Below are 12918 nucleotides of genomic sequence, written 5' to 3'. Positions count from 1 at the left end.
TAACATCTTGCATTAGCAGGATTCATTTATTACAATCAGTGAAACAATATCAATATATTCTTATTAACTAAAGTCCATACTGTATTAATATTTACTTAATTTTTTACCTAATAGCTATTTTCTGTGCCAGCATGCATTCTAGAGTACCACATTATATTTAGTCAGCCTGTCTCCTTATGCACCTTTTGGCTGTGACAGTTTATCATACTTTACTTGTTATTGTTGATGACCTTTAGAGTTTTGAGAAGTACTGGTTAGGTATTTTGTAAAATGGCCCTCTATTGGGAACTGTCTGCTGTTTATCTCATAATTAAACTAAGGTTATGGATTTTAGGGAGGAGGATCATTGAGGTAAAGTGCCATGTTCATGACATCGTATCAAGGTACAAAATACCACTATTTTTCAATACCACATTTGATATGACCACCTATCAATACCACAATTGATATGACTTATCACTATCAATGTTTGGTGACCTTGATCATCTGGCTAAAAGCATGTTTGTCAGGTTTCTCCCACTGTAAAATTCTTACGTCCAACCCTAATCCCTTCACACTGTACTCCTTGGAGCAAAGTCACTATGCCGACACTTAAGGAGTGGCGAGTTATGTTCCACCTCCTTGAGGGTGGGAAATCTATATAAATAATTTGGAATTCTTCTACACAGAATATTTGTCTCTTTCTACTTTATGTACTTATTCAGTAATTTATTTATATCAGTATGGTCTCGTGGACATTTAATGAATACATTGTGTTCTCATCTAATACTATCTTCTTTACTTTCTGTTCACATTGTTTTAACTTGGCTATTTGGGAAGAGTTGCAGTTGGTTCTTGCATCCCTTTGAATTATCTCCATTGCGTGGGTATTTGTTGTTAATTTTTGTTTCTTTGTTTAACTGGTCGGTTGGTTTGCCTATTAATTAATTAATTTATTTATTTATTATATTTTTATTCACTCATTCACTTATTTATTTATATGCATTATCTTTTAGGATAGTTTAAATTTGCAGCAAAATTGATAGGAAGGTACAGAGATTTCCCCCTCACAGTCTGTCATTTAATTGGTGTATTTATTTACCATGTTTGTTTTCTGTCTGTTGCAGTAATTTTCCATTCCCCTTCTACCTTCTCTAGTTTTGATTATTTAATATAATTTCAATTTATTTCTTGTCTTAGATATCAGGTCTACTTCTTTTTTTTAAGATTTTATTTATTTATTTGATACAGAGAGAGAGAGCACAAGTAGGCAGAGTGGCAGGCAGAGGGAAAAGGAGAAGCAGGCTCTCCACTGAGCAGGGAGCCCGATGTGGGGCTCAATCCCAGGACCCAGGGACCATGACCCTAGCCAAAGGCAGCTGCTTAAATGACTGAGCCACCCAGGCACTCTGAGGTCTACTTCCATTAAAATTTTTATTAGTTGTCCTGGAGTTTACATTATTAATTTTTAAGTAAACTTTGTCCATTGTTAAATAATGGTATACTGCTTTGTATGTACTTCAGGATTCTTATAATGAACTACTCTCAATTCTTCCCTCCATTCCCTTATGATATGGCTATCATTTGTTTCACATCCATATGCTATATTTATCCAATATATTACTATTAATATTTTAAATAAACCATTATTTCTTAGAAAAATTAAAAACAAGAAAAACAATTTTACCCTAATTTATTCCTGCTCTGATGTTCTTCTTTCCTTTATACAAATTCAAGTTTCTTTTTTTCTTGAAATTTTTTTATTGTTATGTTAATCACCATACATTACATCATTAGTTTTTGATATAGTGTTCCATGATTCACTGTTTGTGCATAACACCTAGTGCTACACGCAGAACGTGCCCTCTTTAATACCCATCACCAGGCTAACCCATTCCTCCACACACCTCCCCTCTAAAACCCTCAGATTGTTTTTCAGAGTCCATCATCTCTCATGGTTTGTCTCTCCCTCTGATTTACTCCCCTTCATTCTTCCCCTCCTGCTATCTTCTTCTTCCCTTTTTTTCCTTAACATATATTGCATTATTTGTTTCAGAAGTACAGATCTGTGATTCAACAGTCTTGCACAATTCACAGTGCTCACCATAGCACATACCCTCCCCACTGTCTATCACCCAGCCACCCCATCCCTCCCACCCCCCACCACTCCAGCAACCCTTAGTGTGTTTCCTGATTTAAGTATTCCTCATATCAGTGAGATCATATGGTACATGTCTTTCTCTGATTGACTTATTTCGCTCAGCATAACACCCTCCAGTTCCATCCACGTCATTGCAAACGGGAAGATCTCATTCCTTTTGATGGCTGCATAATACTCCATTGTGTATATATACCACTTCTTCTTTATCCATTCATCTGTCGATGGACATCTTGGCTCTTTCTACAGTTTGGCTATTGTGGACATTGCTGCTTTAACATTGGGGTGCACGTGCCCCTTCAGATCCCTACATTTGTACTGTTGGGGTAAATACCCAGTAGTGCAATTGCTGGATCATAGGGTAGCTCTATTTTCAACTGTTTGAGGAACCTCCATACTGTTTTCCAGAAAGGTTGCACCAGCTTGCATTCCCAACAGTGTAGGAGGGTTCCCCTTTCTCTGCATCCCCACCAACATCTGTCGTTTCCTGACTTGCTAATTTTAGCCATTCTGACTGGTGTGAGGTGGTATCTCATTGAGGTTTTGACTTGGAATTCCCTGATGCCGAGCGATGTTGAGCACTTTTTCATATGTCTGTTGGCCATTTGGATGTCTTCTTTGGAAAAATGTCTGCTCATGTCTTCTGCCCTTTCTTGATTGGATTTTTTTGTTCTTTGGGTGTTGAGTTTGATAAGTTCTTTATAGATTTTGGATACTAGCCCTTTATCTGATATGTCATTTGCAAATATTTTATCCCATTCTGTCGGTTGTCTTTTGGTTTTGTGGACTGTTTCTTTTGCTGTGCAAAAGCTTTTTATCTTGATGAAAGCCCAATAGTTCATTTTTGCCCTTGCTTCCCTTGCCTTTGGCGATGTTTCTAGGAAGAAGTTGCTGAGGCTGAGGTCGAAGAGGTTGCTGCCTGTGTTCTCCTTTAGGATGTTGATGGACTCCTGTCTCACATTTATGTCTTTCAACCATTTGGAGTCTATTTTTGTGTGTGGTGTGAGGAAATGGTCCAGTTTCATTCTTCTGCATGTGGCTGTCCAATTATGCCAACACCATTTGTTGAAGAGACTATCTTTTTTCCATTGGACATTCTTTCCTGCTTTGTCATAGATGAGTTGACGCTAGAGTTGAGGGTCCATTTCTGGGCTCTCTATTCTGTTCCATTGATCTATGTGTCTGTTCTTGTGCCAGTACCATACTGTCTTGATGATGACAGCTTTGTAATAGGGGTGGAAGACCAGAATTGTGATACCGCCAGCTTTGCGTTTCTTTTTCAACATTCCTCTGGCTATTCAGGGTCTCTTCTAGTTCCATACAAATTTTAGGATTATTTGTTCCATTTCTTTGAAAAAAGTGGATGGTATTTTGATGGGGATTGCATTGAATGTGTAGATTGCTCTAGCATTGACATCTTCACAATGTTTGTTCTTCCAATCCATGAGCATGGAACGTTTTTTCCATTTCTTTGTGTCTTCCTCAATTTCTTTCATGAATATTTTACCATTTTCTGAGTACAGATCCTTTGCCTCTTTGGTTAGATTTATTTCTAGGTATCTTATGCTTTTGGGTGCAATTGTAAATGGGATCAACTCCTTAATTTCTCTCTCTTCTGTCTTGTTGTTGGTGTATAAGAATGCCACTGATTTCTGTGCATTGATTTTATATCCTGCCACCTTACTGAATTCCTGTATGAATTCTAGCATTTTTGGGGTGGAGTCTTTTGGGTTTTCCACATAAAGTATCATATCATCTCAAAAAGTGAGAGTTTGACTTCCTCTTTGCCAATTTGGATGCCGTTGCTTTCTTTTTGTTGTCTGATTGCTGTGGCTAGGACTTCTAATACTATGTTGAATAGCAGTGGTGATAGTGGACATCCCTGCCGCATTCCTGACCTTAGGGGGAAAGCTCACAGCTTTCTGTTTTTCTTAGATGGCTTTTATGATATTGAGGTACGTACCCTCTATCCCTATACTCTGAAGAGTTTTGATCAAGGAAGGATGCTGTAATTTATCAAATGCTTTTTCTGCCTCTATTGAGAGGATCATATGATTCTTGTTCTTTCTTTTGTTAATGTATTGTATCACGTTGATTGATTTGCGGATGCTGAACCAACCTTGCAGGCCAGGGATAAATCCCATTTGGTCATGGTGAATAATCCTTTTAATGGACTGTTGGATCCTATTGGCTAGTAGTTTGGTGAGAATTTTTGCATCCATGTTCACCAAGGATATTGGTCTGTAATTCTCCTCTTTGATGGGGTGTTTGTCTGGTTTTGGGATCAAGGTAATGGTGGCCTCATAGAATGAGTTTGGAAGTTTTCCTTCCATTTCTAATTTTTGGAACAGTGTCAGGAGAATAGATATTAATTCTTCTTGAAATGTTTGATAGAATTCCCCTGGGAAGCCATCTGGCCCTGGGATTTCGTTTGTTGGGAGATTTTTGATGACTGTTTCAATTTCCTTAGGGGTTATATGTCTGTTCAGGTTTTCTAATTCTTCCTGGTTCAATTTTGGCAGTTGACACATCTCTAGGAATGCATCCATTTCTTCCAGGTTATCTAATTTGCTGGCATAGAGTTGCTCATAATATATTCTTAGAATTGTTTGTATTTCTTTGGTGTTGGTTGTGATCTCTCCTCTTTCATTCATGATTTTGTTGATTTGGGTCATTTCTCTTTTCTTTTTGATGAGTCTGGCCAGGGGTTTATCAATCTTGTTAATTCTTTCAAAGAACCAGCTCCTAGTTTCGTTGATCTGTTCTACTGTTCTTTTGGTTTCTATTTCATTGATTTCTGCTCCTATCTTTATGATTTCTCTTCTCCTGCTGGGTGTAGGCTTTATTTGCTGTTTTTTCTCTAGCTCCTTTAGGTGTAGGGTTAGGTTGTGTATTTGAGACCTTTCTTGTTTCTTGAGAAAGGCTTGTATTGCTATATATTTTCCTCTCAGGACTGCCTTTGCTGCATCCCAAAGATTTTGAACAGTTGTGTTTTCATTTTCATTGGTTTCCATGAATTTTTTAAATTCTTCTTTAATTTTCTGGTTGACCCATTCATTCTTTAATAGGATGCTCTTTAGCCTCCATGTATTTGAGTTCTTTCTGACTTTCCTTTTGTGACTGATTTCTAGTTTCAAACCATTGTGGTCTGAAAATATGCACGGAATAATCCCAATCTTTTTTACCGGGTGAGACCTGATTTGTTACCTAGGATGTGTTCTATTCTGGAGAATGTTCCATGAGCACTAGAGAAGAATGTGTATTTCATTGCTTTGGGATGGATTTTTCTGAGTATGTCTGTGAAGTCCATTTGGTCCAGTGTGTCATTTAAAGTCTTTATTTCCTTGTTGATCTTTTGCTTAGATGATCTATCCATTTCAGTCAGGGGGGTGTTAACGTCCCCCCACTATTATTGTATTGTTGTCAATGTGTTTCTTTGCTTTTGTTATTGATTGCCCTATATAATTGGCTGCTCTCATGTTAGGGGCATAGATATTTACAATTGTTAGATCTTCTTGTTGGATAGACCCTTTAAGTATTCCTCATCTCTCATTACAGTCTTTGTTTTAAAATCTAATTTGTCTGATCTAAGGATGCCACCCCAGCTTTCTTTTGGTGTCCATTAGCATGGTAAATGGTTTTCCACCCCCTCACTTTCAATGTGCTGGTGTCTTTGGGTCTAAAATGAGTCTCTTGCAGACAGCATATCAATGGGTCTTGTTTTTTAATCCAATCTGATAGCCTGTGCCTTTTGATTGGGGCATTTAGCCCCTTTACATTCAGGGTAACTATTGAAAGATATGAATTTAGTGCCATTGTATTGCCTGTATGGTGACTGTTACTGTATATTGTCTGTCTTCCTTTCTCGTCTATACTGCTTTTAGGCTCTGTCTTTGCTTAGAGGACCCCTCTCAATATTTTTTGTAGGGCTGGTTTTGTGTTTGCAAATTCCTTTAGTTTTTGTTTGTCCTGGAAGCTTTTTATCTCTCCAATTTTCAATGACAGCCTAGCTAGGTATAGTATTCTTGGCTGCTTATTTTTTTCGTTTAGTGCTCTGAAGATATCGTGCCAGTCCTTTCTGGCCTGCCAGGTCTCTATGGATAGGTCTGTCGCCAATCTCATGTTTCTACCATTATAGGTTACAAATCTCTTCTCCTGAGCTGCTTTCATGATTTTTTCTTTGTCTCTGAGACTTGTAAATTTTACTGTTAGTTGTCGGGGTGTTGACCTATTTTTATTGGTTTTGAGAGGGGTTCTCTGTGCCTCCTGGATTTTGATGCCTGTTTCCTTCCCCACATTAGGGAAGTTCTCTGCTATAATTTGCTCCATTATACCTTCTGCCCCTCTCTCTCTTTCTTCTTCTTCTGGGATCCCAATTATTCTAATGTTGTTTCATCTTACAGTATCGCTTATCTCTCGAATTCTGCCCTCGTGATCCAGTAGTTGTTTATCTCTCTTTTTCTCAGCTTCTTTATTTTCCATCATTTGGTCTTCTATATCGCTAATTCTCTCTTCTGCCTCATTTATCCTAGCAGTTCGTGCCCCCATTTTTAATTGCACCTCATTAATAGCCTTTTTGATTTCGACTTGGTTAGATTTTAGTTCTTTTATTTCTCCTAAAAGTGTTTCTCTAATAACTTCCATGCTTTTTTCAAGCCCAGCTAGTATCTTTAAAATCATGATTCTGAACTATAGGTCCAACATTGTATTAATATCCATATTGAGTAGGCCCCTGGCAAACGGTACTACCTCTTGTTCTTTTTGCTGAGGTGATTTTTTCTTCTTTTCATTTTGTCCAGAGGAGAATAGATGAATGAGAGAACAAAATGCTAATAGGTTAACCACGTCCCCAGAAAATACACTCTAAAGAAATCAAAAAAGACCTGAAACCAGGGGAAAAGAAAGGGAAAGAAAGAAAAAAGAAAGTGAAAAAAAAGAAAAAGAAAAAGATAAAAACAAACAAAAACAGAACAAAACAAAAAAACAGGATATGATCAAATATGATCAGGCTAGTGCATAGATCAGTGCCACACACTAGATTTTGGGTGTATTTTGGTTCAGTATAAGAAAGTGCCTCCTAAAATTTTAAAGAAATAAAGACTTATATATGTACAAAATAAGGGTTGATATGATGAAGGGATGGAATATGTCTGTGAACATGAAAATTATAAAAAATTTTAAAAGAGGAATTGATAAGGTGCTTGAAAAAAAGAAAGAAAAAAGCAAAGAAAGAAAGAAAGAAAGAAAGAAAGAAAGAAAGAAAGAAAGAAAGAAAGAAAGAAAAAGAAAGAAAGAAAGAAAAAGAAAAAGAAAGCAAAAGAAAAGAAAAGAAAGAAAGAAAGAAAAAGAAAGAAAGAAAAAAGGGAGAGAATGTGATCAGGCAGGAGACTAGAACAAAGCCATACACTAGAGATTTAGGGTATATTTTGATATGTTAGAAGAAACTGTATCTCAAAATTTTGAAGAGAGAACAATATATATATATGCGAAAAGTAAGGTAACTACTATGAAGGGATAGAATATGACTCTGAAAATGAAAAATAAATTTTTTAAAGGGATTGATAAGATGTTGGTTGAAAAGGGGAAAAAATATTCAAAAAAAAGTTAAAAAAATTAACTTTGAAAGACTAATGAATCATAGTAAAAAGCCATGAATTCTATGTGCAATATTCCCCTAGCGCTGGAGTTCTGCCGTTCTCATTGATCGGTGTACTTGTTCTTGCCTGGCTGTTCTTGCTGATCTTCTGGGGGAGGGGCCTGTTGCCGTGGTTTCCAAATGTCTTTGCCGGAGGCGGAATTGCCCCACACTTGTCGTCCGGGCTAAGTCATCTTGCTCGGGTGTGCTCTCGGGAGCTTTTTTCCCTGCAAGGTTTCTGTTAGGCTTTGGAGGATGAGAGTGAAAATGGCGGCCTTCCAATCTCTGCCCCGGAGGAGCCAAGAACTTGGGGACCCGCTCCTCAGTGCACCTCCAGAGAAAAGCAGTCAATCACTCCCGTCTCCCCGGTCTCTGGCCGCACTCCGTGCTCACCCAGCCTGTGACCGAGCATTTCTATCTCTGGCACCCGTGTGGAGTCTCCAAACACAGCAGATCCCTGCGATGCGCTCCTGTGCTGCTCCTCCTGGGGGAGGAAGGGGAGTCTGCCCAGATCTGCCACTTGTTGTGTCCTTGTTGGAGGAGCAGTGGCCCCACTGTGACGTGGATCATGGTTTATGGCAGCCCCGAGCTGAGAGCCTGCACCTCGGCTCCATCTCTGCAGCTGACTTCCCCACTCTAATACCCAGGAGCTCTGCTGCACTCAGGCAGCCCTGGTCTTTCTGTGACCCCGAGGGTCCTGAGACCATACGGTCCCGCAAGGGTTCACCCCCCGCTTAGCCACTGGAGCGATGTCCCTCAGCAGAGCCGACTTCTAAAAGTTCCGATTTTGTGCTCCGCGGCTCTATCACTTGCCAGAAGCAGCCTACAGAGGCCCCCTCCCCAGCCATCTATCCTCCCAAATATCGCCTCAGATTCACTTTGCACGTCCTACCTTCCAGAAAGTGGTTGCTTTTCTGTTCAGAGTTGTTGCTATTCTTTTTTTCGATCTCCTGTTGAGTTCGTAGGTGTTCAGAATGGTTTGATCCCTATTCAGCTGAATTCCTGAGACCAGACGAAATCCAGGTCTCCTAATCCTCTGCCATCTTGCTCCACCCCCTGAGTTTCTTAACTATATAATTTTCCATCGGTCTGAAGAAATTTTTTTAACATTTCTTGCTGGGCAGATGTATTGGCAATGAATTTCCTCAGTTTTTGTTTGTCTGAGAAAGTCATTATTTCTTCTTCACCTCTGGAAAATAATCTCATTGGATATTGAATTTTATGTTGGTGTTTCTTTTTTTTTTCTTTTTCTTTTAATACTTTTAATATTCACTCCCTTTCCTTCTTGCTTTCATGGCTTCTGACCAAAAATGACTTTTAGAGAAAAGTCTTATCCTTGTTCCTCTCTAGGTAAGATGTTGCCGAACTCCCTGGTAATATTGTGATTTATAAGAAATATATATTTGGTCATTCAGGTATGATATATATATTTCTCATATATATTTGGTCTTTCTCATGGTTCCTGGCTCACAGCTCCTAATACCTTTGGAATTTCCTGAGTGGTAAGAACAATGGGAACATCTTTTGTTATAATATTTTGTCCTGGGTTCCTGAAGACACTTCAAAGCCATGAAGGTGAAATTGGTGTTATGTTAGTCATAGCAAGCCCCTCTACTCCACAACAAAGTTTATGTTAATGAGGGGACTTTTGGAAAGCACCAAAGAGGGGTGCCTGGGTGGCTCAGTTGTTTAAGCGCCTGCCTTTAACTCAGCTCATGATTCCAGGGTCCTGGTATCGAGTCCCCTATTGGGCTCCCTGCTCAGCAGGGAGTCTGCTTCTCTCTCTCTCCCTCTGCCCCTCCACCTGCTTGTGCTCATTTTCTCTCTTTCTCTCTCTCTCAAATAAATAAAGTCTTTAAAAAATTTTAAAAAAAAGAAAGCACCAAAGAATGGGGGCTGGTTGCCAAGGGAACCAATAACAAATAGAGCTTTCAGTCCCACTCCCTGATTTTCAAGAAGAGGAAAGGGGCTGGAAGTTGAATCAATCACCAAGGGCCAGTGATTTTATCTGTCATACTGATATAATGAAGCCTCATAAAAACTCAAAAAGAGGGAGTTTGAAGAACTTCAGGTTAATGAACCAGAATGCTTCTACATGCCACCATGCTAGGCTCCAAACTCCATGGGGACAGAAACTTTTTGTTTGAGACTTGCCCTGTATGTCTCTTCATTTGGCCATTGATTTGTATCCTTTAATATCCTTTGAAATAAAACAGTAATCTAGTGAGTAAACAGGTTTCCTGAGTTCTGTAAGCTACTCTAGCAAATTAATCAACCCAAGGAGGAGGTATAGGAATCTCTGATTTCTAGCCAGTGGGTCAGAAGGACTTGGGCTTATAATTGACATCTGAAGTGAGGGGCATTCATGTAGGACTGAACCCTTAACGTGTGGAATTGGTGCTATCTCTGGGAGATAGTATCAGAATTGAGTTGAACTGTGGGACTCCCAGCTGGTGTTGGAGAACTGCTAGATTTGGGGAAAAAGCCACATCTATTGGAATTGGGCACAGAACTTTTACCCCTCACTCCTGCTCTGGCTTTTTAAAAGATTTTCTCTTCATCTTCAGTTTTTCTGAAGTTTGAATTATGATATGCATAGGTATAGATTTTTAGGTATTTGTCCTGCTTGTTACTTTCTTCTGTTGTTTCTTGGACCTTTTGTTTGGTATGTCATTAATTTTGGAAAATTCTCAGTGAATATTAATTAAAAAATTTTTTCTCCCATAGTTCAGTGGTTACTTTTCTTTCTTTCTTTTTTTGTCATTATTTTTTTTCTCTTTGAATGTCAGTGGTGGAAGTCTCCATATAGCTTTACACCCCCTGATTCTTTTCTTGACCATGTCCAATCTATTGATGAGGTTCAAAGACATTCTTCGTTTCTATTAATGTTTTTGATTTCTAGCATTTCCCTTTGATTTTTTCCCAGGGTTTCCACCTTTATTTACATTTCCTATGTACTCTGGCATATTGTCTGCTTTTTCCATTAGAACTCTTAAGACTTTAGTTATTTTAAATTCACTTTCTGATAATTGAAATATCTATGTTATATCTAGATCTGGTTCTGATGATTGCTTTGTCTCTTTAGACTGCTTCTTCTTCTTTTTTTTTAGCCTTTTGCATACCTTTCAGTTTTTTGTTTTTTTTTTTTGTCAAAAGCAGACACAATATATAAGAGAATAGGAAGTGGGATAAATAGGTCTCTACTACCAGGTTTTATGTTTATGTGGCTAAGAATTGGGTTGTACTTAATGTTTACTCTAGCTGCCCAGGTCAGGAACTTCAAGTTCCTCTAGTGTCCTTGTTCCCCTTTTGGTCTCTCCTCTATCTTTGGGTTTCCCTGAGAAAATTGCTCTTTAGGTAGAACCGTGTCTTTCAACTACAATCCAGTTATTACACTTGAGCCCTGTCAGTATGGTGGTAAGGAAGGGGGAAAACAACTGTCCTATAACCTTACAATTAAATCCCAGTCTTTTAGTGGGCCTTTCCGTGGAATGTGACTTTCACAAGGCTTTCTTCGCTTCTGCTTACATGATACAAGAAAGTTAGAGTAGACTGGAATCCTCAGGGAAATACCCTTTCCCCAAGTTGAGTAAGTCTCTGGTAGTCAGTCTCTCTTTTCCCCTGGAGAGTAGGTATTTGTTATGGAGAACACTCTAGGCATATTTTACACATGTTGCTTTTCCTCTCTTCCAACAGAGCCATGAGGGGATCTTTATGGCTTTTCAACATAATGACACGATACCTTCTTTCCTGGAAATAAAACCGAGGAAAGGATGGGGACTCCTAAATACAGGCACTCAAAATCCAAGTGTTTCTGATTCTCCTAATAGCCCATACTTAGTTTCCACCAATTCATCAAAATTATCATTTAATTATTACTTGTTTATAGCTCCTGCATCTTCTGTTCCAAGTAAAAAGATCTTGGCTGTGGCTTTTTCTATTTGCCTGTCATTTTTGGGTGATGGTTTCCCTTGAAGCCTCAATTCTTTGATGGATCCAAGAAAAGTTTGCTCAGCTTCATTCTTGTAGTAAGGACAAGGGTGACAACTTTCAAACTCCTTATAGGCTGAAGTTGAAACCGGAAATCCCTTATGGTCATTTTTTACAATTCATTTTTAGAGTAGTTATATTAGAGAAATTTTAAAAGTCTAAAAGTTTATAGCATTTGGGAAGACCAGAATATTCAAGACTTTGAATGGAAGCAATCTATTTTCCTAGATACATAAGGTTACTATTTTTTACATTAAGTTTTTCTGTAATAGCTTTATTGTATTTGACAAAATATTAACTTGAAAATCTATGATTTTTATATCAAAATTGAAAATATAATTAAGTTCTCCATCAGTTGAATATGTGTGTGTGTATTTATGTACATTTACTGTGTGCTAAGTACTATGATGGCTGTTTTACAAGTAAATCTTATCTTCATCTTACAAATATGTGGGATAAGTTGTATTATTCTTACTTTATAGAGTAAGAAAGTGAGACACTAGAATTTGTGCTCTTGACCACTACTTATTTTATCTCTCTAAAGAATCAGGAATTATCTATTCCAGATATTTGGGATGATAGAAAGATGTATACTAAAGAGTTTGGCCAAAGTCACATTTATAGATTAGATCACTTTGTAGTCAGAAAGTATCTCAGATTATACAAGTATGTGTTGGCCATCTATTCTTAAAGCATATAGATAAAAGAGTAATCTTAATTATAAAAGTAAAATATTTTACTGTTTTCTTACTCCTTGATATCTCTACTTACTATTAATATGAAATACCTCCTTCATTAATACTTTTCAAGATACCAAAGGCAGTAAAGTAGAACAAATTGCATCGTTGTGCTCTTGACACCCTTAACATAGAAATGATAAATACTATGCAGATCTTTGTTTTGTTTCATGACCAAATGCAGATAAATCTTTCTTTTTCACATTTAATAATAAGCTATTCAATCTCATATCTATGCTTCATAAAATAGTGTGTTTTAAATTTAGTTCTAATTTTAAAAACTTTTGACTATAAGCTATAATTATAACAATCAAAGTTGTTTCCCGTAAGTAAATTATTTTCAGAGTAGATACCAGGAAAACACAATGATCTATTGTCTTTCATGTATACAATTTGTTGAATAAGATACTCTAAATTAG

The 12918-nt window shown here is 37.7% G+C and overlaps 1 protein-coding gene across 1 annotated transcript in view; it reads left to right on the top strand.

Annotated features, from left to right (window-relative positions):
- GALNTL6 (polypeptide N-acetylgalactosaminyltransferase like 6) overlaps positions 1-12918 on the top strand; it is a 1206234-nt gene that overhangs the window by 393782 nt on the left and 799534 nt on the right. The gene's annotated exons all lie outside the window — the stretch shown is intronic.

The sequence above is a fragment of the Eumetopias jubatus genome, unplaced genomic scaffold (genome assembly GCF_037043125.1).
Source record: "Eumetopias jubatus isolate StellerSeaLion01/CBP00866 unplaced genomic scaffold, mEumJub1_p1.0 scaffold_2, whole genome shotgun sequence".
Lineage (NCBI taxonomy): Eukaryota > Metazoa > Chordata > Mammalia > Carnivora > Otariidae > Eumetopias > Eumetopias jubatus.
The sequence above is the reverse complement of the archived record's forward strand: the minus strand, read 5'-3'. Positions and strand labels throughout refer to the sequence as shown.